At 40.9% G+C, this 25605-nt stretch overlaps 1 long non-coding RNA gene across 1 annotated transcript in view; it reads right to left on the bottom strand.

Annotated features, from left to right (window-relative positions):
• The window catches only part of LOC139039930 (uncharacterized), a 188544-nt gene that overhangs the window by 4961 nt on the left and 157978 nt on the right, over nt 1-25605 (bottom strand). The window contains exon 5 of the long non-coding RNA XR_011493338.1: nt 15228-15278. This is a non-coding gene — a long non-coding RNA (uncharacterized lncRNA). The remainder of the gene's footprint in view (nt 1-15227; nt 15279-25605) is intronic.

The following is a 25605-nucleotide window of genomic DNA, read 5'->3' as shown; positions in this document are numbered from 1 at the left end:
CTTTACCTCTGTGGTCTTCATCCAAGAAACCGCAACCCCAATCGAATCATGAGAAAAGCATCAGACAATTCCCAGTTGAGGAACATCCTACAATATACATGACCAGCAGTCCTCAAACTATCAAGGTCATTAAAAGCAAAGAAAGTCTCAGAAACTGTCACAGTCAAGAAGAGCCTAAGAAGACATAATGACTAGATGTAGTGTGGGATCCCGATGGGATCTTAGAACAGAAAAAAGACAGTGAATGAAAACTAAGGAAATCTGAATCAAGTACGGACTTTAGTTTATGATGATGTATCTGTATTCATTCATTAACTGTAACGAATGTACCATAATAATATGGTACATTTTATGTACATATGTATGTGGGAACTCTCTGTACTATTGTCATGATTTTCTTGTAAATCCAAAACTGTTCTAAAATTAAAAGCTAATAAATAAAATATTTTTTTTTAAAAAAAAGGTAAATTGAGGGAATTTTCTTCTTCTTAGTACCATTGAGTAGATTCCAACTCCTAGTGACCCCGTGTACAGCAGAGCTGAATGCTGCCCGGTCTTTTTGCACCATCCTCTCATCTTCTGGCACTATATGGGACAATGCTGCACTGCTATCCATAGGGTTTTCATGGCCAATTTTTTTGGGAGTGGGTGGCCAGGTCCTTCTTCCTTGTCTGTCTTAGTCTGCAAGCTGCTCTGAAACCTGTCCACCATGGGTGACCCTGCTGGTGTTTGAAATACTGGTGGCATAACTTTTAGCATCACAGCAACACTCAGCCACCACAGGATGACAACAGACAGATGGGTGATGTGGTTCCCTAGTGGAGAAACGCACCTGGGCCATGGTGGCGAGAGCGTAGAATCTTAACCACTAGACCACCAGGGCTGGCTAATCAAGGAAACAGAGGCTATTAAATGTCAAAGAAAATTGCAAGTGCCTTACCGAAGTTCATTCAACTAGTTATGGCTGAGTTAGAATCAGAGTTGAGATCTTCTGAGTGACTCCTGGTTTAGGGAGGTAGAGCAAGGCCCCAAAACAGGAGATGATGAAATGCTATGTTTAGAGTACCTTCTTCCAAATAAAAACAGAGACTTTAGCCAATCTATCCTTATGGCTTTTAGAGAATACAAATAAAGCTCAGACAAAGACAATGTGCTAACTGATGATGATGCCAATAGGAAGAAAAGTGTCTGGAATGTGTTTCTTTCTCAACTTATGCAGATTTTCTTGAGTTGGCTTAAGATTCATTAAACATTGCACCCCCAAACCCTACAGGAAAGAGTTATATTATAGCTATGAAATTTCTGTTCTTTGCAATCATGTAAACATACAAGATTTATAAAGAGTGTTGAGTTTGTCAGGAGATTGGTGTCACTGCTTCTGACATTGGGTCTGAGCTAGCTCACACATGCTGGGCTCCTATCAGGGGCCATATACTTTGCCTGTGTCATCTCATTCAACCCTCACAATAATGCTATGAAGTCAAAACATCACACATGTTTCCAAGATTGAGCAAACTGCACTTCCAGGAGGTTCGACGACTTGCCCAAAGTCATACAAGTTAATTAGAACCCAAGTATATCTATTCTGAAAACCGTATAGCCTTTCTTACTCTGTAACCTTAGACGAATTAGTACACTTATTTTTCAAACACTCTATGGTGTCAATCGTGTGGTGGTTATAATTCTAAACACTTTACAAGTATTAATTTACTAATAATGAATTATTAATAATTTATTAACAAATTTATTTAATATATTTAGTAACCACTTATTAGGTAGGTGTTACTTCTACCCCCATTTTAGAAATAACAGAACTGACTTCATTTTCTGACTTTCTGACTCCATTTCTAAGAAAGATTTCTAAGACTGCCTTACAGCCCTACAGTAACTGATTCAACAATAGGCAGTATGTCTCCAGGGTCAGACTCCCCAGCCCTGGGCCTGAAACAAGGCCGTTTTGAAGACTGGGCAAAAATCCTTTGACATGGCATCTACAAAACTCAAGCCAAAACAATGAAAGAAAAACTCATCAAATTTAATTTTCCTTGGAAAAATTATGGCAAACAGAGAGATGACATCAGCCGACATTTGTGCAAGTTGCTATTTTAATACATTTTCATTTGAAAGGCTGCCTGAAAATACAATAAAGAAGAGAAGGGACCCAAGTGGCTTCCATCAAAAGTACTCACTCTGTCTTTCATCTTTTCACTTAACAAAAAAGGAAAAGGAAAAGGGGAGAAAAAAACAGAAGAAGGGAGAGAAAGAAAAAGAGAGAGAGAGAAAGAAAATTAAAGAAAGGAGTGAAATGACCCTTCTAGAAGCTAATGAGAGTCTTATGAAATAAACAAAATATCAAGAAGTGTAACATAATAGATTTAGTGTTAGCTAAGCCAGAGATCAAATCTTTCTTCCATGCCTTAAGAACTACATGACCATTGACAAGTTACTTAACCTAAGTATCAGTTTCTTTACCTGAAAAATTAGAACAATATCTGCTTCATTGGGTTTTTGTGTGAGTAAATGAAATAACGTGCGTGAAGGGTCTAAGACTATGCATAGCACTTAACAAGTAATAAACAAAAGTTAATCCTTTGCCATCCATCCACTCCCTACACGTCCCAAATAGTGGTAGATAAGACCAGAGAAGTGAGGATGCCCGCTCTAGTAAGGGGAGGTTTGAGAACATGAGAAAACTGCACATGGAGAGCCTTACCTTGAACCTTCACAACAAAAGTAGTATTTGGATGGCCATTCTCAAAGCTAGATGGAATCAGACGATTTCTAGAATCATAGAGAAATGTGCAGCACTGAAGGAAATACTGGCAACTCCCAGCTGACCCATCCTAACTATTTCAGATTCCTTAAAGCAATGAGCAGAGTAAAAGGAGGCTGACTGGTACGTCCTAGATCTTCCAAGCATTATCAGTACAGAAAAATAATAAGTATTTCTGAGTTTCCACGGTGACGTTTTTCACTCATGTAAACGATCTGAATCAGGGGCTGTAAACTGCATTCTTCTTTCCATTTGTAAGACATGGCTTGTCTCCTAACCACAAATGCCTGAGACTTCCATCAGGGAGGCTGTCAATAATTAACCTACTTATTCAAGAAAATTCTTCTCTCTTTACATCCCTCAGTCGGTATTTCTTTCATGCTCACAATATCAAACAGGCTTTGCTACTTAAGATCTGAGTTCAAATTCCAGCTCTTCTAGTTGTTAACCTTGGGCATGTTACACAATCTCTGTGGGCCTAAGTTTTCTCATTTAAAAATTGGAAATAAGAATATCAGGAATCAAATGAACTAACATAGTCAAAATGCCCATCAAAGTGCACACATTCATTACTCAATATGTGGCAGGTACTTGTTTATTTATTCATATTATTCTGTTCCTTATTAATGCTCTCAAACAATTCGATTCTGAACTCATAGTGCCACCACACCTCAGACAGCGTATCCAAAATCTTGCCCTTGTGAGATAATTTATAGTTTCCTAGTCTAGATGTCTTCTGATCAAGTCCTTGACCAACAGCTCCTGAGGAAACTGTACTTGGAAATTTGTTCAAAAGAAAGAATCCTGTCCTTGAGTTAAGCCAGGTTAAGAGCTGGAAATACATTTTCTCACTACCCTTTACAAGGGAGACATGGCTGTACAACACATTGGTTAATAATCAGCAAGAAGGTGCTGGTAGCCAAGAGGACTGATTTGCAGATCACCAAATTACTCAGGTCAATCAGGAGGAAGATGACCATAAGGAGAACTCAGAAAACGATGACATTAAACAGCAGTGCAGAAACGACTACATAAGGTCATTCACATTGTCAAGAATAACATAAACGACATGAGCATTCTGGATTTTGAAGAGCTTATGATTCTGTTCATGCATTCTAATGGCATCCTTGAGATAATTAAAATGTCTCAAAAACTAGGGAGTGAGGTGTCAAAGCAGATAACTCAATAGAGATGTCAGCTTTCTGTATAACAGCCGTCAAAACAGTGACTAAGATTTAAAACTAGAATTATTTTCTCTTTCCTTGGCCAATTGATGGAACGACAGTGACTTTTTACCAGTGTATGTTCAATAAAATGTAGGCTTGGGAAAAGAGGGAGGAGGCACAAGGGCAAGGAAGCTGAGGTGTTAGGGGTCTATATTCCAATAAATTCTACTTTGAACACTTTCAAACACCTAGTTTTATCCCCTTCTTCCTACGCCAGAAATAACTTTCAGAAATGAAAAAGTAATTTATGTTCTTCCCGGATTAAAAAGCTCTTCAGAATGGTCACAATTCATGGGATGCATGACCTTTTGTGACTTATCTTTCAATCATCAGATGTACAGTTTTTCATGAAGCTTGCAGACAAAATTAATTGACACCCCCCACCCACCCTACCCTTCATCCATATCTGTCCTGTGTGTTTCTCCGGGATGTTTTTGAAAATTTTACGTCCTGGTTCAGGGTCCCAGTAGGCTCACTCTTACGTGTTAGACCATGTATAATGATGGAGCAGTTAAGAGCTTGGGCACTGGAACCAAATCGCATGAATATGAATGCCACTCTGCTGGTTACTAGCTGTGGGACTTTTGTCTGGTAAGTTAGCATTCTGTGCCTCGGATTTCTTATCAGTAAATCAGATATAGTAATAGTACCTAACTCCCAGGATTGTTATGAGCATTTAATTAGCTAACACATGTAAAATTCCTAGGAAAATAAATTTTATCATTTCAGGTTTAATAAACACAGTCATCATAGAGTCAGGTCGTTGTGGTGGTTCGATGGAAAGAACATGGTCCCTGGTGCCAGAAAGACCAGAGTTTGAAGCCCAGCTCCTTCGCTAACCAGATCTTTGCCATTTAACAACATCCTTAGCATTCCTGCACAACTTCATTTATACACTGGAGATGAAAATATCTATAATACAGAGTTCGGGGAGATAATAAGATCAAAACCACAATGTGCCAAATCCACAATGAGATATCACCTCATAATTGTTAGGATGGCTATCAACAAAAGACCAAAAGATAACAAGTGTTGGCCAGGATGTGGAGAAAAGGGAAACTTTATACACTGTTGGTAGGAATGTCAATGGGTGCAGCCACTATGAAAAACAGTATGGAGGTTCCTCAAAAAAAGTAAAACTTCCATATGAAAAAGTAATCTCACTTCTGGGTATATATCCAAAGGAACTGGAATCACGATCTCAAAGAGACATCAGCATACCCATCTTCATCACGGCCTTATTCATAATAGCCAAGATATGGAAGCAACTTAAATGTCCACGAATGGCTAAAGAAAATGTAATACATACATAAAATGTAATATTATTGAGCCTTAAAACAGAAGAAAGCCCTGTCATTTGTGACAACATGGATGAAACAAATACATGATCCTACTTATGTGGGGACTCTAAAATAGTCAAACTCATAGAAGCAGAGAGTAGAATGGTGATTGTCAGCGGATAGGGGAGGGAGAAATGGGGAGATGTTGATCAAAGGATACAAAGTTTCAGTTACTCAAGATGAATGAGTCCCAGAAGTCTACTGTACAGCATAGTGCCTATAGTTAATACTGTATCGTATACATACTTAAAAACTTGCTAAGAAGCCAGATCTTATGTTAAGTGCTCTAACAATAATAATAAATAAAGAGGGCAGGAAGAAACTTCTGGAGGTAATGGACATGTTTATGGCATTAGTTGTGGTGATGGTTTCATGGATGTCCACTTATCTCTAAACTCATCAAGTTGTACACGTGAAAAATGTATAGCTTTTTTTGTGTCAATTGTACTTCAATAAAGTATTTTTTAAGAAAAAAACTGTAAGTCATCATTTCTATCCTTACACAAGAAAAAGGCTGAAAACCAATGAATTTTCTCACACCCTTTGGAGAATTGAGGTCAGAGGGCAAACTGCCATGCTGAAATCTGGAGAGGGAGATGAATACAGAGAATCACATCTTAAGAGAAGGAAATAAAACAAAAATCATATAAAATAATCAAAACAAGAAAATACAGAAAAAGAAGGTTCAATAAGCAAAAGAAACAAGTGCAGGGCCATCTGATGAAATAAGTTCAAATCTCTATAAAAATAAAAATACTACTTAACTGCCAACAGCCTTCCAGGAACTATACTAGGATCTTTGTATGTATTATCTCCATTCCTCCATCAGCCTCTAAAGTAGGTTATCTTTATCTCTATTTTACAGATGAACTGAGGCTTATGTAGGAGAAGAAATGTGCGTAAGGTACTACGGCTAACACATACCAGAGCTGGGATTCAAATTCCAAAAGGTGTATTCTTCTTACCATAGCAAACGAGTGTCTCCAAGGGCCACATCGACTCCAAAGAATAAATGTGTAAAAGAATCTGGATTTAGATTAGTAGAAAAACATTATCAGACTGAACACCCACCCCAACTCACAGTATGAGGCAAGGTTTACCTCCAGCTTTCCAACCCTGTCTGTCAGCCACTCTTCTGCTGCTCTGGCCCTGGTGGCCATGAGAAGTCCCATGGGGGTGTCACAGAAGGACTCAAAGTCTCGTGGGCTACTAAATTCTTGTTTGTCTACAACCCATGGATTAGTTATCATTGTGCGATAGAATCACTGGCAATCAGCGTTTACAACACTTAAATCAAACCTGCACTTAATTATTGAGTGTTTGTTATTCATTTCAGCCGTATGTATTGAGCACACATTAACATGTAAGGTCCAATGCTAGGTTATGTGAAGGATACAATGATGAATGACAATTACGATCATATTAAATCCTTATGTGAAGAGCTTTACTCTTAACAGAAGACTCTCACATCCTCACTCACCAGTGATAGGTAATTTATTATCCCAATTTTGCATGTGAAGAAACATACATGTCTGTGATATTGTGATTTATAATAAGAAATATATACTTGGTCTTTGTTCCCTTTTCTGATACAGAGCTCCTAAAACTCTTGGAATTTCGTAAGTGATGAGAGCTTAAAGGTGTTTTTGTTATACTAAGGAGGTAACTTTTGGAAAGCACCTAAGGATGGAAGCTGGTTGTCAGTGGAGCCAACCATGTGATTAGAGGATTGAAATTTTCAGTCCTGCTCCCTTGACCTCCTGGGAGGGAAGATGGGCTAGAGGTTGAAACAATTGCCAATGGCCAATGATTTAACCAATCATGCCTGTATGATGAACCCTCCATAAAAACCCAAAAGGACTGGGCTCTGAGAGTTTCTAGGTTGGTGAACACGTGGAGATTTGAGGAGAGTGGCACACCTGGAAAGGGCGTGGAAGCTCCACACCCTTTCCCCATACCTTACCCTATGCATCTCCTTCATCTGGCTGCTTCTGAGTTATATCCTTTTATTAAAAAAATGGGTACTCTAATAAGTAAAATCTTTCTTTGAGTTCTGTGAGCCACTCTAGCAAATTAATGGAACCCAAGGAGGGGGTCATTGGAATCTCCAGTTTGTAGCCAGTCATTCAGAAGCAAAGACAACCACCTGGGCTTGCAATTGGTGTCGTAAGTGAGGGAGGGAGGAGCAGCCGTGTAGTACTGAACCCTTAACCTGTGGAATCTGATGTTCCCTCCAGGTAGATAGTGTCAGAATTGAATTCACTTGTAGGACACCCAGCTGGTGTTGGAGAATTCCTTGGTGGTGTGGGAACCCCCGACACAGCTTGGAATTGGGTATCAGAACACAGCAGAATGTCCAAGGTCACACAGCCAGTATTTGGTACAACTGAGATTTGAACTCAGGCCTTCTGATGCCAGAAAATTTAGCCATTCCCTGATTCATGAAGGTTTGCCGTTCTATGAGAGACACAGAAAAATAGATTGAAAGTGAGGCAAAAGTTAAAAAAGGAAAAAAGTCTTGTGGAAGATGAAGAAAAGAAGAGCTAGGCCCTGCCCTCCCTTCTCTTCTCAAACTCATTCTGCTGAACTGGCAGCCTAACATGTTGGAAGCCTCAGTCACACATGAAAGGGGACTCAACTTTCTCAGCAAGAGACACTATCTACACTGAGCCACTTGGGGAGTAAATGATGCTGTACATGGGGAACATGGAAGAACCATAAGCAGCATCTAAAATTGAGATGATTCAGGCCACAAGATGTGTAAGGAAGAGGATCTGGATAAAAGATACTCTATGGTACTTTGGGAGGAAGAAGGTTTTTTATTCAAAATCTGACCCTATGATGGACAAAGATCATGAATAAATTGCTGTTGGTAGATTAGTCTGCTGATGAGATGCAACTCTGAATAACTTATATCAAAGCTCTGGGAGGTTGAAGGCCATACACTAACCCTGCGTGAGCTCTGAGCAGACCCTGAGATGGACAACCAACAGATGCACAGTGCAAGATGGTCTTCTTTCAAGACTGATGGCCAGATGAGGGAGAAAAAAAGGTGAAAGCGAATTCCTCACTTGACTTCTTCTCTGCAACCCTTTGCACTCTGTGTCTGGGGGATTGATTTCTGCATTTTCTAGGGTGACTGAGCTGAGTGTCAAGAGTCAAGGGTCCTTTTTCTTCTGACAGTGGGTATGCCAATTGATATAATATCAATATTTGTTCTAATTGATTCTGATTTATCTATTCTTTATTCTGAGATGTTATGCTGACTCAAGAACCAATCAAGAATTTGGTGGGTTTGCCAGACCTATTCCCTACAAGTTACTGACAGCCCCAGGGAGAGCATTGAGCCACTTAGGGGTGAGTGGCAGTGGAGTCCATTTCATTAATAGTGACAAATGTCAGGAATAGGTGAGTAAGGTGAACTCAGAAGACACATAGGTAAGAACAAAGACAATGAGTAACAAGTTGTTCTATTACTAGCCTCGGGAGTGCTGGAGTGGGTATAAAGAAGGAGAACATTCAAGATACTGCATTTGGGTAGTTGTTGATTCATATCATTGCATTTTCAGCAATGTTTTGCCTGGGCAGTTTACATCTCTCAAAATTGCCACTGCTTACACATACAAAGGAGACCAAATGAATATCTAGCATTCCAGAAACTGTTACCCCAGGCATTAAAGGGGTCATATTAACGTAAGCCATATGACCCTCTCAAGGTTGTGCTATTTTGTCTTCTGGAGTCCTCAGTATGCTCCTGAGTAGTCTTTCTACTAATAAAAGATGCTTTCCATGTTTTCCCACTGGTTACCACCGGGCTTGCTAGGGTCTCTACAATATCCTCGGGAACTCCTGGGTGTACTGGGGTTCCAGCAGCTCTAACAAGCACTATGGCTGTTTCTTCCATTGATTACAAAGCATCATCATTGCCAGTGTTGCTCCAAGCCTCAGATGTGAAGTTACAAAAGCTCCATGATGGACTGTTACAGTAGAGAGGAAACAGGTCTTAGATGAAACTATTCTTTTCACTAACAGAAAGAGAATTTAAACACCTCTTGTCTTCACAGGAGTCTAACCTGAGTTCATGAAGACAGGGCTTTAAAACAAATGCAGAATATGGACATCATGCTGTGTTTTAGATTGCTCTTCTCTTTCATGTCCAAGACTTCATCACTCAACCAACCTGGTTCTACCTACAGGCTCTTCCCTCAGTTTTCTCCCAGATGTTCCTTATTCTGTAATTCAGGCCTATCCCTGTAGTTTTCCAAGCTTGTTTTAATTTCCTGGTCAATACAGCTAAGTTCACTCACTCCACTTTGGGGGCCCAGGGTTCATGGGTTTGGATGCCAGGTACAGACCCAGCATCGTTTATCAAGCCATGCTGTGGCAGCATCCCACATAAAATCCAGGAAGACTGGCACAGATATTAGTTCAGTGACAATCTTCCTCAAGCAAAAAGGGGAAGATTCACAACAGATGTTAGCTCAGGGCCAATCTTCCTCACAAAATAATCACAATCATAATCATAATCATAACAAAACTCTTACTCTTCTATTTTTATTTAACAGATGAAGTAATCAACTAAAAGCAAATAACACTTACATCAAGACAAAATTTACTATAGAAAAATTAGCTCTGAGCACCATTCAGGAGACTGCTTGTAGCTGAGGTTTTTTTGCTATGCAAAATATGGATGAGTAGTTTATACAATTTTTTCAAGTATTCTCTAAACATTTCCACATGTAATATATACATAAATTTTTAAAACATTTGAAAAAAGATCTTAAGTGTGCTTCATTTTGTAGATCTTTTGGACAAGGTCATCCAAAGAGAGTGATACCTAGTTCTTACCTAAACAAGAAAAAAAAAATGATTTAGGTGATGGAGAAGGAGCTGAAAACTATTCCTGGTCCCTCCAGGTACACCCTCATAAGAAATTTATGTTCATGAAGGGAAAGTGACGAAGCCAGCCAAGACTCTATTGGACACCAAATCTCTTCCACCCCGAATCAGACACCGGATAAACTTAAGGTAATAATTTCAAAAGCCCTGAAGGTGGCCTAACATGCTGGCGCTCACTCATAGTGCTTGTCAAAGCCCTTGTCTGATTATTAGCTCTGCCATGGATCTTCCTGATAATAGGTACAAGGATGAGGGAGCTTTACCAAGTGCATTTGAGAAGTCAATGAGAGAGCAAAAAGTCACGTACTGGTGACCTACCCATCTCAGGTTGACTCCATTGCCTGTCTGACATGAGCAGTGCTTTTAATTGACAGATGACACTGACTTCCCTCTTCCACCTGTCCCTACGTGATGAGCTTTACCAATGATGATGTAATGGCATCTCAAACTCTTTGCCAAAGGGTGAGGAAAGGATTTTCAAGCTCACTTTTATAAGTTAACACATTGTAAAGGTAAAGGGAGGATGAGAGAGCAAATAATCAGTGGTCTACCTTTACCAATGCCACTAACGTCTCTTTTCTTCCCCCACTAGGCAGTACTGTCCTGTGCCATCCTCTCTCTGATCATCCAAATTCTACCCATTAGTTGAGATTCAGCTTGAAGGCTGCTCCACCCATGAAGCCTTCTCTGATCTTCCACCACCACCACTAACTTCATCGATCTATGGAAACACTTGAGCAGACAGAGCACACCTTATCACCTAACTCTAGAATATGTACTGCCTCTTTTCTGTGCCAGTGAGTCTTTTTTTTTCCCTGTCCATGTTGAATAAACTTGAATCAGGAACTATGTGATACAAAAAAGGAGTGTGGTGGAAAAGTGGAAATAATATGGGGTTTAGAGTCAAGGAGAGAGAAGTTTGAATCCCAGATCTACTGTATAGTAGCAGTGTTAGTTAGAAATTGTCTAAAAAAACATAAACCTGTACTAACACTGGCTTATACAAATAGGAATTAATTTTCTTCATGTAACTAAGAGTCAAGCAAAAGCAACCCAGGACTGGTGAAGCTGTTCATAGATGTCATCAAGACCCTGGACTCTCTTGATTTGATTGCTCCCCTTGGCTTTCATCCTTATGCTTGTAGCCTGACAGTTGCAAGAAGCCTGCCGAACTCCCGGACGTTATCTCCAAGTCCTCAGAGAAATAGAAGGGAAAAGGCAATGGTCGTTGAAAAAATAATAGTGTGTTCCAGCTGAGGCGGTCCATTTCTAATGAGGAAAGCAAACATTTCCCTGGAATTTCCATCAGCAGACTTCCAATGACATGCAATTGATCAGACCTGTGTTTAATGGCCTCCACCAGCTGAAAGAGGGCTGAGAAGAAAGGGGATCGGGAAAGCTAAGCGATCTCTTTTAGACTTCAATTTCTAAATCTTGAAGGTAAGAGAAGCAGTACCTGCCTTGTAGGGGTTTCTGAGTATGTGAGCAGCACACAGCAGGCATAGAGCACAGAGCAGGTGCTCCATAGTTTAAATAAATAAATAAAAATATAGTGCAATCATTGACCACCTTCCATGATCTAGTCACAAAAAAAGGAAACACCACTTACAGAGTTTACTTTGAGCTAATAATTGTGCAAAACGCATGGATAAAAGAATAATTAAAACGTAATCTTTGCCCTCAAGGAAGTAACAACCTAGCAGGAAAAGTGCATATGTAGACACATAAGTTCGAGGAAATGTGACAAGTTGCTGTGTAAATATATGTGCAAAGGGGAATGGGAGCATAGAGAAGACAAAGACTAGTGGTACTGATTGGGCTTAGGGAGCGCTTCATAGAGGAAGTGATAAATGACTGGGACATAAGGAAGTGTAGGAATTGTCCAGGTAAAGAAGAGAGAAGAGCATCCAAGGGGGGAATCAGCATGTGCAAAGGCACACAGATATGAAATAGCAGGGAGGTTCACGGCAAGGCACAATGACAGAGGATAAGCGGAGGTTTAGGATGCTGCACTTTCTACTCAAGAAAATTCTGTGCTAAAATTAAAGTATGTGCCAGGAAGCTTTTGACATGGCTCCCAATGATCCCCAGCCCCTGAAACTCACATCCTTGTGTAATCCCCCCCCCATTTATGGACTGGATCAAATGACTTACTTCTAACAAAGAGAATACAGAAAAAATGGTAGACTATGAATTCCATGATTGGGTTACAAAAGACTGGCTTTCATCCTTTCATCTTGTTGGTATTCTTTTCCTCTGTGTGTCTTCTCAAGTGTTTGCTCTGATGGAGAGGTCACATGACAAAGAACAGAGAGCAGCCTCTGGATAACAGCCAGCAAGAAATGAAGACCCTCAGCCCAACGCCCATAAGGAACTGAATCTTGTCAATGTCCACGTGAATGGACTTGGAAGTGGGCCTGCTCCATTTGAAGCTTGAGGTGACTGCAGCCCCAGCCAACTTGATTGCAGCCTGTGAGAGTCCTTAAAGCAAAGGACCTGGCTAAGCCCTATCCGGATTCCTGGCACACAGACACTGTGAGATAATAAATAGTTATTGTTTTAAGCCACTAGGTTTTGGAGCTAGGTGTTACACAGCAATAGATAACTAGCACAGTTACCAAGATTTTAATAAACACCCATGTGGTACCTCACTATTGGCATACTTTCCATATAAGAAACTCTAATTGATCAAATGATCCTATTATCTTCAGATACAATCCCTGTTCTGATTGGTCCTCCCCACTGCCCTACCCTACCTCCACACACTATCGTTGCATGCTCACCAGATTTACCTTCATACCGTCCCTACAGTACCAACACTTGACTCCTACAGAATCTACTTTAACTACCACCATTTTCAATAAGTTCTTTCTCTGATCTTTCTAAATATTACCAGATTCCTCTGGATTCCTGCATCTTTGGTTTGCAGTTTACTAACACTTGATTCCTTAGTGGATCTTAGTTAGTTTAGTATTTTAGTTTTTGTTTGTTTGGGGGTTTTTTTGGTTTTTGCTGAGGAAGATTTTCCCTGAGCTAACATCTGTTGCCAATCTTCCTCTTTTTTCTTGAGGAAGATTCACCCTGAGCTAACATCTATGTATGTGGGTGACTGCCACGGCATGGCCGCCAATGAGTGGTGTAGGTCCACACCTGGAAACCAAAGCTAGGCTGCTGAAGTGGAGCACACCAAACCTAACCCCTGGACCATGGGGCCGGCCCCAGTATTTTAGTTATTTTATCTGATGTTTTATCCTCTAAAGTGCACAAGATTTCTAAAAACCATTTTGTCCACTCTTTTGTTTTTTTATCCCTCTGAGGCAGCAAAATTGGCTTTCTAGAATTGTTCAAACATACTAATAATGAGAGGATTTCTAACACATAGTCATTCAACTAATATTTATAATGTATCTACCCTACTGCTCTAGGCATCATGGATTTTTTTTTTAAATGGCCCCTTCTCTTGAGCAACAAATAATCCAGCAGGAAAAATAATAAATTATTCCAACTGACCTCACTAGTGGGCTCGTCGTATAGGTTCTTTAAGAGAGATACAGGGCATAAGGGCTACAGTTGTCATGGATGGGTTCCCTGGATGCAGACAATGATGAGGAGTTTGGCATACAGGATTTTTGTTAAGTATCACCCTTGCAGTCAAGCCCAGTGGAGAAGGAAGGGAGCAGGATTGGACAGATGGAGGAATCAAGATATAATATTGGCCCCACAACAGACTCAGTGAACACCATGGAAACTCTGGAGCTAAGAGGGCCCTTCAAAGCAGTTCCATGTTGGAACTACAAGACCAGGACTATATACCCTGCTTCAATCATTTATTGAAGGTGGACAGACCAGAAGGGATGTGAACTTGGACGGTTAGCTCTCTCCAGCTGAGGCATCCCTGAAGGGCCAGCACCTGAAGGCTATCTGCCGACAGCTCTCCCAGCAGCTGGAGAAGCACGCCCTTCCTTGAAAGGGGATCCTGGCCTTACAGAATCCACCAAACGTGAGGATGAAGAAACAGTGAGTGTAGACAATGTATTTGCAAGCTTGACTGGGCAGAGAAGGAGAAAGGACAGTGACTAGAAGATGTAGGTTTGAAGGAGAGTTTCTTTTTAGTAGTGCTGCTCTGTTTCATTTTTCTATTATAAGATGGGAGAAGCCAGTATAGATGAAAAGATTGATGCTATAGGAGAGGAGGATTTAATTAGCAGAATAAGACAGACTTATTTTATCTTTCCTCCATATCCACACAGAACTTTTTATGCCTCAATTATAGCACTTACTTCATTATAATATACTTAATCTTCCTGGCTCTACTGTGATCTACACAAAAGCAGGGACTCAAATAATTTTCAAATTTTACCCTCTGCATTTAGAACTGTATAGAGCATAGAGTTAACATGTAACTATTGGATCATTGAATTAAACACAAAAAAATGGAAAACCAAACCCCTTGAATATTAGTCTTTAATTAACTTAAATAAGAAGTGTCTAAACATTATCCAGTTTTTTATTAATAGGAATATCCCCTACCCACTGTGTAAATGCATCTTGCTGCTGGTGTGGGGCAGAGGAAAAGACACAGATGTTTCTTGCCATAATTATGTTAGATAATTAACAGACCCAGATTCTGGTGGCCCCCCAGGACCTATCAGCTTGTCAACTCATTATACAAATAAGAAAATCCAAATTAATACATATGCAACCCAGGAGCTTATATATACAATGAGATTTTGAGATATCTCAAATTGTCTTAAAGACTTTCTTCTTTATGATGCCTTTTTTCTCCTTTGAAGTATCTGCTGTGAAAGATGATTAACACACAGCTTATTGGATTGGAAACCAAATAAATCAATGTTGTTTTCTTTAAAGCTAGAAAGCTCACAAGGAACAGTTTTTACAATACTTATTTATCTTTAATAATCTCCAGTGGACAGATCTTTACAATTGATCTGTTGAGGGTCAGCGAAGAATGAGAGAAACTCTTCTTACCGTTATCTTTCATGGGGCCTTCATTTCTGGTGTTGTCTGTTTCCTCTGTGGCTGAAATGAAAAGGAGCATTACAAGAAAGAATTGTCTGTAGCTTTCATTCCTAGAGCACTGGAGGAATGTAAAAGAAGGCGTTATTAATGGAAGAGCATTCCACATTCCCGTAATTCTCCATGGATGCATCTAATCCAGTCTGGTGAGTGATAAAAGAATAGTGATTAGTGAAGAGAATCTTTACTAGGAACCTGTGCAGTATTCACCCTTTGGGGAGTTCATGATCAGGTAAATCTTTGTTTCTATATTGAGGGGTTTGCTAAACAACATCAAAATGCCAAATAGGCTGTTTCATTCCAAGTGTTAGACCCTCAACGCTTACATTTCAAGAAGAAATTGCAATACATAACTGCCACGTATTTGGGGACGTGTTGGCTACCAGTCCTAAATGCAATTTGGGGTTTATCTATTAAAATGAAGGGAACTGTTGAAACTTCTCCAGGATTGCTGCAAGATAGAAATAGAGCCAGAAAATCAAGCAATTTTTTATTTAACACATTAGAACTTACGCAAGTTCTTGGCCAACTTAAAGTGGTCTCTTTATGATAAAGTACAAACTTATTCCCACATAGTTGCCATTACTGAGGACATTTGGGGTATCCCTCTTCTGAAATTGGTGTTAGAGCATGAAACACATCTTATTAAGTAGCTTCTGTAGCAGTAACTAAATCTTCATGCTCAAAAGGTGGATTTATTTTTTCATGTTTATTCATTTGAAACTGTCAAAAGTCACTCAGAACTGAGCTTGAACAAGAAGCAAGGTGAACAAGGTGGGTCACAGCTCTAGTCTGGCTTTGATGTTATGGACTGAATTACTTAGTGGTGTTCTCAGAACCTGGCCAAGAAGGTAACTGCTCAAGGAGAACCACAGAAATAGCCTAAGTGAGGGAAGGCCAACAGGAGTAAATGCGTGGCCTCTGCAAGAGAAGTGCTTTTGACCAAGAAAAACTGCATTCATAAAATGAGTCCAGGCATGCTTGTTGAAAAGCCCTCTTATTCCTTCATTCACTAATTTCATAGGGTGCTCAACAACCATTATTGACCAAGCCTTGAGCACAGTGCTAGGAGCTGGAGACATTCAAACAAATAGGAGCCAGTCTCTTCCCTGGAGATCTCACAGTCTGGTTGTTGAGACAGACATTTTAACAGAGTATTACAAAAACTGAGTAAGCTCTTTGATAGAGACACGCACAGGCATCACAGAATCATGTGGGACTGTGACTAAGGGACTCAGCGCATCATAATCTATTTTGGGTCATGGAAACCTTTGGCAGTCTGGTGAAACTTATGGACCCTTTATCTAAATGATATTTTTAAATGCGTGATATAAAATACATATTATTATGGGAAACTAACTATATTGAACTATAGTTATCTAAACATTTTTAAAATGTGAACTTATGATGTACATGCTTCTTAATTAACATTAAACTAAGATCGAGTGGTGGGTCTAATAACTACTAGTTCCAAAATAGTGAAGAATGTAGTCAATATTTAGAGATCTTTGCAGCAACCACAATGTGGTATGAAAATATCTATGCTTTCTTTGGTGACAAAATCACAATCAATTTCAGTTAGAGGTTAATGAAAATAAAGATAATTTGCCCATCTTAAGACCCCCGGAATTTTATCCATGGATTCTTCAGGAGATGGTGAACCCTTGGTAAGAACCCCTTCTAATGGACGATGCCCAAGCTGAGTCTTAAATTAGTGGCTAGGCAGGAGAGTCTAAGAAGAGCCATGGGGATCCCCCAGGCCCCTGGTGCACAGAGGCGCACAGATAGGAAACATGGCAACTTTGGGGAAATTCAATCAATTTTCACTACTAATAATTGGTATTTCATAATATTATTTTTAGTGCTGATGATTTTCTTTCCTTCCATTTACTTTATTTCTGTAAATGAGCCAATGGAAGATTATCCACAGATAGTCCCTGTTCTCTAGGAGGTGTCAGCTTTGGGACAACGGTCATCCTTTTTAGCATGGTTTTCACAACACTTCTCAGAAGATTTGCAGAGTAGGAAACCTGGATTCTAGTTCTGGCTTCTGACATTATTTACCTCTTGTTATAGGGAAAAATATTCATTCATTTATTCATTTATTTCATCAATACTTCTTGAACATCTACTATGTGCTAGGCACTAAGGGTGCCAAGATGAGTAAGTCACAGATTCTATCTTCAAGGAGTTCACCATCTAGTAGAGGAGATAAGACTTGAATGTAAATGCCCACAGCACAGGTAGCAGTGAGATAATGTACAAAAATCACATTGCCCTTTACTTAGGGCCTAGAAAGCATTCAATAAACAGTAGTTGTCTGAAGTTCTTTTGGATTCCTAGGAGGAAAGCAATACATCTCTCTGGAGAGCATTAGGAAAATCTTCCCGGTAAAGGTGACTTCCCCTTTCTGAGTCTCACTTTCCATACCTATGATACAACAGGATTTAGACTAAATTTTGGCAACCTCACATGCTCTTTTCTGCTCTACCCTTCTACCACTCTACAGATTCAGGGTACGGGTTAGGGCGAAGAAAGTGGTGGTGTTCAGTAAAGGGTTAAGTCATCAGGCCTTGATTGCCCCAGCCCTGCTCATTCCAAAAGTCTTACAGATCAGCTTTCAACTAGCAACTGGCAAATTACCTCTGAGTCCCTGGAATATCCTGCCTGGTAAGAATATCTTTGGCTACCTAAAGCCTTGGGCCACAGCAGACAGTTTATGCTAACAACATGACTTATGTTGAATGCCTGTTTTTGTACGCCTGGGACTTCGGGCTACATTGTATAATTTTGACTTCTAGGAGGCTGGAGTGTGAGTAGCTGAGGGCATTCAGGCAGGTGCTCCATGCCAATGCAGCTGAGCCTCCAGTAAAAAGCCTGGACACCAAGTCTTGGGTGAGCTTTCTTGGTTGACAGTATTCCATATGTGTTGTCACATATCATTGCTAGGAGAATTAAATGCTGTCCATATAACTCCACTGAGAGAGGACACTGGAATCTTGCGCCTGGTCTCTCCTGGACTCCATTCTATGTACCCTTTTCCTTTGCTCACGTTAATCTGTATCTGCAATATTGTGATTTATAAAATATATCTATTTAGTCATTCAGATGACCAAAATATATTTCTTATACGTATTTGGTCTCTGTCCACAGTTCCTGGCTGACAGCTCCCAAAACCCTTGGAACTTCCAAAGTGTTGGGGAGCCATCGAAGTTTCTTTTGTTATGTTACTGAAATGACTTTTGGAAAGCACTTAAGGATGGAGGCTGGTTGTCAGTGGAGCCAACCATGTGATGAGAGGGTTGAAACATTCATCCCACCCCTCCACCTCCAGGGAGAGGAGATGGACTTGAGATTGAGTCAGTTGCCAATGGCCAATGATTTAATCACTCATGACTATACAATGAAGCCTCCACAAAAAGCCAAAAGGATGGGGTTCAGAGACGTTCCTGGTTGGTGAACACATGGAGGTGCTGGGAGAGTGACACTCCTGGAGAGGGATGGAAGCTTCACATCCTTTCCCCATACATTGCTCTATGCATCTCTTCTGCGTGGCTGTTCCTGGATTATATCCTTTTATAAGAAACCAGTAATCTAATAAGTAAAATGTTTCTCTGAGTTCTGCAAGCCGCTCTAGCAAATTAATCAAATCTGAGGAAGAGGTCCTGAGAAACTCTAACTTATAGCCAGTCAGTCAGAAGCACAGGTAACAACCTGGGCTTGTGACTGACATCTGAAGTTGAGTGAGTAGCGGGCAGTCTGGTAGGACTGAACCATTAACTGGGTAGATAGCGTCTCAATAGAGTTGAATTCTTGGAAATCCTGCTGGTGTTCGAGAGTTGCTCCAGCCTGCATTGGGAGCTCCCCATCCCCTCCACATGTTGGAATTGGTACTGTAACCAATTTAGTAGCTTCTTTTAGTGGTGCATTGGGTCCTTATTGTCCCCCAAGATGAAAATCAAGAGAGACAACAAGCAAGAGTGAGATGATAGAAAGTTTATTAGTTTGTGCACAAGGGAGCCAATCACAGAAAGGGAAGAAGAGAGAGAGAGGTGAGTGGCTCCCCAAATAGCCACACTGCAGGGGTTTTATCAGTCTGGGGCAGGGGATGTGTCTTCGGTCGTGGCATGTAGAGGTGGGGTTGTGCTTGCACGTGCGCTGTCACATAGCATTCTACTATATGTAATGTGTGTATCATTAGCATGCTAGCTCTCCACCCCTGGATGTGATTTTTACTATGCTAATGGGGCTAGAGTCATCTTCAGTGGACTCCTGGGTGCTAGGGCACATGGGTAAACCCAGAAAGTCCAGAGGCTGTGGAATGTGGATCTTGGTGGCCTCTATCTGATTCTCCTAGCTTGCTGATTGGTTAGGGTCCTTATCTTGTTAGGCCAGGGGCCTTGAAGATGGCCCTGGCTCATTAGACTGGTTCCTGTCTCATTTCTACTGTAACTGTAATACATGAATATAACAGATTTTCTGAGTTCCATGAGTCCTCCGGGGAATCATCAAACCTGAATGTGGTCTTGGGGAGCCCAACACAGGTGAGTAGATTTTTATCACAAAACCTTCCCTGCTTCCTTCAGTCCAAGCTGTTCTCTGTTTCCAAGCCACTCCAGAACCTACAGCAAAGTCTGTAACACACATGTAAATTTAAATCAATGTCCAGTTATTTAACTGCCTCATGCCTAGGTACTTTATCAAACAGACCCTCAATTCTGCAAAGCTTTGCTGGTATCTTATACGTCCATAGATTGCACAGAGCCAGGACTGCATGTCCAGTACGCTCTCAGACATACCTGCTACAACAAAGTGAATTGCCTGGCTGTATGTGAGATAGCCTGCAGGGGAGAAAAATAAGTGGAATTCTTGCAGCTAATCAACTACACATGTTAAGGAGGAATAAACCAGGACCTTCACCTTGGTACAGAAGGCAAACAAGTTAGAAAGTAAAAGGATCAAGGGAGATTAGACAGGTATGAGAAGGAATTGTCTGCCTAGAACAGAAACAGGGAAAACAAATAGGAAATCTGCGGCAAGGAGATTACACAAAGATTATATTGGAAATTGCAGGATGAAAAGGGGGGCGAGAGGTGTGAAGTAGCATAACAATAAACCAGATCCTGGGAGAGGCCCCTGTGCTGTGAGTGGGGGGCGGGGACCATCTTTGTTTTTAAAGATTAGTAGAGATGAGACAGAGATGATGCAGAAAGCATGATAAACATGAACTGTCTTGGGGCCTTGGCTAGCTTTGGTGCTTCTGGGCATTCGAATGCTGTGTGTGAGATGAGAATTGATTAACCAGAGGTGGAAAGAGGAAAGGGGGTCTCTGAAAGGTCCAAGTCTAGTAAGGTAAGGTCTGGAGGGCCTGGACCCAAAGCAGCCCCAAGCACAGGCTGAGAGAGGGTCCGCCTGTGCCTGCAAACATTAGGTTATTCTCACCCAGCTCCTGTGTGTGTGTGTGTCTGACCTGCCAGCCTGACAACAGCTCCAGAAGTTAAGGGACTAAGGGACCAGCATTTTTCTTTTTTGCTGAGGGATCTTGCCCTAATGTAGCATGAATGTCCTGTTTCTATTCAGTTCATCAAGTACCTACTGAGAGTCACGCACCATGGAGCAGACAGTCAACGCCCTGGACAGACCCCTAGATCTCCCTGGAGGGTCATCACAGCCAGTTCCCCTACCCCGTCTCTGCCTGAGAGTACTTTACAGCAGGGGCATGCCTCGCCAGCTCATGACACAGGCTAGGACAGGGGAGCTAACTCCCAGGAGCCATGCTTAACCAATGAGGGGCTCAAGTTGGTGGACAAATATTCCTTGATCCTCAATGGGACAGATCTGAGGTGGGGTCTACAGAGTTTGCCAAAGGGTCTCTAGCAGGATTACATCCCATTGCCCACAGTGGCAACCTGTGCATTAGCACACCTTCCATTGTCTTACTCTCCCCCCACCTCCCCACCCCGTCTCATTCTGCATCCCTAACAGTACTTTCTGGTATTACTTCCCAAATGAACTGCTTGCACTCTCATCCTTGTCTCAGGGGCTGCTTTTAGGACAAATATAAGCCAAGACACCATGTCAGGCATGAATGAGAATAGAAAGAAGACCTAATGTTTTTTGAGTGCTTACTGTAGCTAAGGACTTCATAGGTAGTATCCTCACAACAGCCTGTCAGGGTAGGTATTGTTATCCTTTTTTATAAATGAGGAGGCTAAGGTTAACAGAGATTGAATAGCTTGGCCCAGAGCCCTAGCTAGAAGGTGGAAGAGCTGGGGGTCAAAGGCAGGCCTGTCTAATTCCAAGTCCCATCCCTTTCTACTGCATCACACATTTCTGATCAGGAGGGTCATTGCACGACTGGTGGTTATTCAGGGTGGATTAGCATCCTGAAGGGGATGGACATCACAGGCCAGAGACTATTTCAGGGGCTTCGGCAGTAAGCCAGCCTAGAGGATCTGAGAATCTGAATTGGCCATGTCATGAAAATGTTCAGAGAAGAGATTAATACAAGACTGGGGAGGCAGGAGTGTCAGAATGTGGTAATATGCAGATGTGGGAAGGAAGAGAAAGAAAATAACAAGATGTTCCTAAAAGAGGAAGTTGGTGCACTATTCCAAGAGGGGGCACTATCTCCCTCTCAGGATGTTGAGAAGTCTCTGGGCACCTCAGGGAGGAGGGTTTGCAGATGAACATGGGAGCAACGTTAGCAGATGACTTGATGCTCCTCTGCTGGATCTCCCAACTGCACCGTTGAAGTCTCTGCATAAAGCACCTCCTCAATAAAACAAGGAAAGAGATTGGTCACTGAGGACTCAGATCCCTTTCTTTAGGTATGGAAGATCTCCAGACTTGGAACTCCATGTGGACACTAACTCCAAGAGCCCCTTCAGTTCCCATCGTGGGTTGAGCAGAGATCAGGAATGTGTAACGTCTCCTGTAAAATGACTCTGATAATAGAGGTACTAGTTTTCCAAGTCTTGAGAAGAGCCTCATGTGCTATATGCAATGGGCACGACAAGCTGAGGTTGATTCAGGCTCATATTAATGTCCAAATGAGATCCAAAATAGGCAGCAGGTATGAGGTATTGTCCTAGCTCAGCCATGAATGAGCTATGGAGCCTCAAGCAGGCCCTTAACCATTCATGGCTTCAACTTCCTCACTTTTGAAATGAATTTGGGTTAAATCATCTGATCTCAAAAGTTTCTACCAAATACCAGCCCCTATGAATTCTCCAGGGACGGGGCAAGTAAAGGAGTCTCTCAGATGGTGATTAATTGAAACAATACCCACAGGCTTAAAAACAACTGTGCTATTTATTGTCCAACCAAGGGATAATTGTATATCAGACACTGGAGAAGAAATACATCTCTGCCACAACATCCTATGTTTTACTCAGAAATTAAAATTAAGGCTCTCTTGGTAAGACAGAGCCTGAGTATAAGGCAGCACCCGGTAGTCGCATCATAGCACTGGCTCAGGAAACCTGCATCACTGACCCCCTGAGGTAGGGTCTTAGACATTGCACAGAGCATGGAGTAGTGAGCAATAGGGAGTGGAGAAGAATTATGATGCGTAGCAGTTATTTCATCATTTTGCTGTAATAGTTCAGACCCTGAAGTGGATCTGTGAAAGTTTTCGTTCATTTGGAATTTTACCTGGCATTCAGGTTATAGACCTCTACAAAATTCAGAACAGTGTGTCAGTATTCCAAAAATCTCTGTGGCAAGACTTTCTGGGATACTGGCAATGTACTAGAGGACAGGAGGGAGCTGGAACTGCAGAGGAGCTCCATGGAGGAACTGGCCAGCTGCTGTGCCATTCTTGGTGGGGGCAGGGAGTCAGCTGGTCAATACATGTGTAAAACTTACCTGAACATAGATGCAAAGCAAGTAGTTGGAACATAAGCTTCGTAAGGACCTATCCAATGAGTAGGGTAAGGATGCAGACGTCCATAGGGAATATTCCAGATCAGGTGGATGACTACTACCTCTAGATAGTATTCTTGTTCTATTTCAGAAAAGGATCCAAGCCAGCAGTAAAGAAATAAGGGCTCTGAGGAGTGAGCCTGAAAAAAACTTGTGTAGGCAAGATGTCAAGAATCCTAATATGTATAGAAAATGTAAGGAAAGGGCTCCAATCCCAACAGTGTAATTTGAGTGAAAGCTAAGACCCTAGACTTAGCAAGTGGTGCAATGGAGCATGACTTAGGTAAAAGATGACTCCTAAATTAGGCTCACAGCAGCAAGATCATCATTGCTGATCCTCCTGACACACTCCCAGCCTCAGTGGGTTCAGTTACATGGACCTGAGGAAGAATAAATGCCGAAAAATCAGATAATCACCCACTCTCTACTCTACGCTAAGTAGTGAAATCTCAGCTAGAGTGACATGGCCTTAACTCTCAACTCTATAGTGTGCCTATCTCTACAAAGGGTGTAATACCTCAGTGTGGGGTATAGACCTAAGAGATCCAGTCTATAAGTAAAATAGAAGCCACCATAGTTCAGTATGTTCTCAAATGAGATTGAATAGTTCATTCATTAAGTCCTTCATTGATATATATTTTTGATCATCTCTTGTCTACCATGAATATTGCTAGATATTCACCTTATCATAAACCTGCAGATGGAAAAGGCTTCTAAAAATAGCAGCTACCATTTATTGAGTGCAACTTATATGCTGGACTCCATGCTAAGCGATTTTTCCTCTTTTTCAAGCTTCACAACAAAACTACAAAGTAAAAAAAAATTATTCCCATTTTACATATAAGAAAACTGAGACCTGGATTGTGCAAGAAATTTGTTTGACTTCGCAAAGATAATCAGCAACAGAGTGACATGTAAACCCCATCCATTTGACCACAGGGTACTTTTTACTTTCCTACTTTATCACCTTATGTAAGTTATTCTGGAAATACTATAAATGCATGAAAAATCCAGTAAATATCTATACCTGGAACACTTCTCAAAAAAGTAATAAAGTCTTTGCATCAGCTCTTTGGGGATAATTGACTGTTTTAGTATATAAACAGCCTACTGTCAAAGAAGGGAAAGACTTCTTGAGGAGGAATGCAAGTAGAACCTCTCAATCAAAATTCTCATCTAGGACTTTCATTGGAGAAAATTGTGATTTCACTGAAATGGACAATAAGGGACGTAAAAAGGATTTGGTGTGGAATTTAAGTGGACAAGAAACGATGCATTCCAAACGTGTACTTAACTTCAAAGAACAAATTGTCAATCAAAGTCCAATTCCAAAAATATGTGAAAGAAAGCTGAAATGCCATCTCAACCAATCTATAGAAACTGACATGTCCTTTTGAGAACAATCACCACAGCACAAATACCGGAGGATATAAGAGCCTAGAAATGAAAATCTGAATGTCACAGGGACATTCATATTTTGAAAAAGTCATCTCTAAAAACTGCCCCGAAAATGACAGAGTGATACCTGCAAAAGTGAAGGTCAAACGTCATCTCTCATGCTGAATATTTTCAAGACTCCAGAGGTTAAAAGCGGAGACAGTCCACCAGAGCTTCAAGAGGGGACTAGAGTGCTCTTCTGATCTACTTATCCTTAAAGCTACAGCTCAGGGTGCTCAAGGTCACAGGAAGAGACTCAGGAATTTACCTAGAAAGCAGTTTTGGGCCAATAAAAATGTCTTCCTGAATCAACGGGCTCCAAAGCCCAGTGTTTGGGAACTACTGATATTCGGAAATAAGGACAAGACCAGAAGACATGCGATTTAGGTTCTGACCATGGCACCTACCGTTGCATATCCATGTGACTTTGGGCAAATTAGTCATCTTCTCTGTAATTGGGTTCCCCACCTTTAAAATGACCAGATAATGCAAAGGCTGCCAAACTCACAAAATCTCCGTGAGGACCAAATGAAATAAAGGATGTAAAAAATGCTCTAAAATAATATGGTTTATGTGTAAAATGATGTTATTAGTATCTCCCTTCCCTCAGGATTGAACTCTTCCAATTTTTAATTGGAGATTTTATTAATTCTTAAAAATTAAACTTTTAATTTTTTTCTATTTTGAATTTTTTTATTCCTTTACTTAGAACTGTAGAGATGACCATCAAAAGAACCAAATATGCATACAGTTGCTAAAGGTTAGAAGCGGATCCTTTTGAACAGGAGCCTGGGAGTGAGGAGGGGTGGGTTGGGGACCACCGCATTTCCTTACTGCTCTTCAGTACCTTTGATTTTTTATATTGTACATCTATTTCCAAGTAAGCTATTTATAGATAAATAGGTATCAATTCACACCACCTCAATTTTCCTCTTTCCCAATACACTTAGGTAACTAGTTTTTGTTT

Source organism: Equus asinus, chromosome 12 (genome assembly GCF_041296235.1).
Source record: "Equus asinus isolate D_3611 breed Donkey chromosome 12, EquAss-T2T_v2, whole genome shotgun sequence".
In the NCBI taxonomy this organism is placed as follows: domain Eukaryota; kingdom Metazoa; phylum Chordata; class Mammalia; order Perissodactyla; family Equidae; genus Equus; species Equus asinus.
The sequence above is the reverse complement of the archived record's forward strand: the minus strand, read 5'-3'. Positions and strand labels throughout refer to the sequence as shown.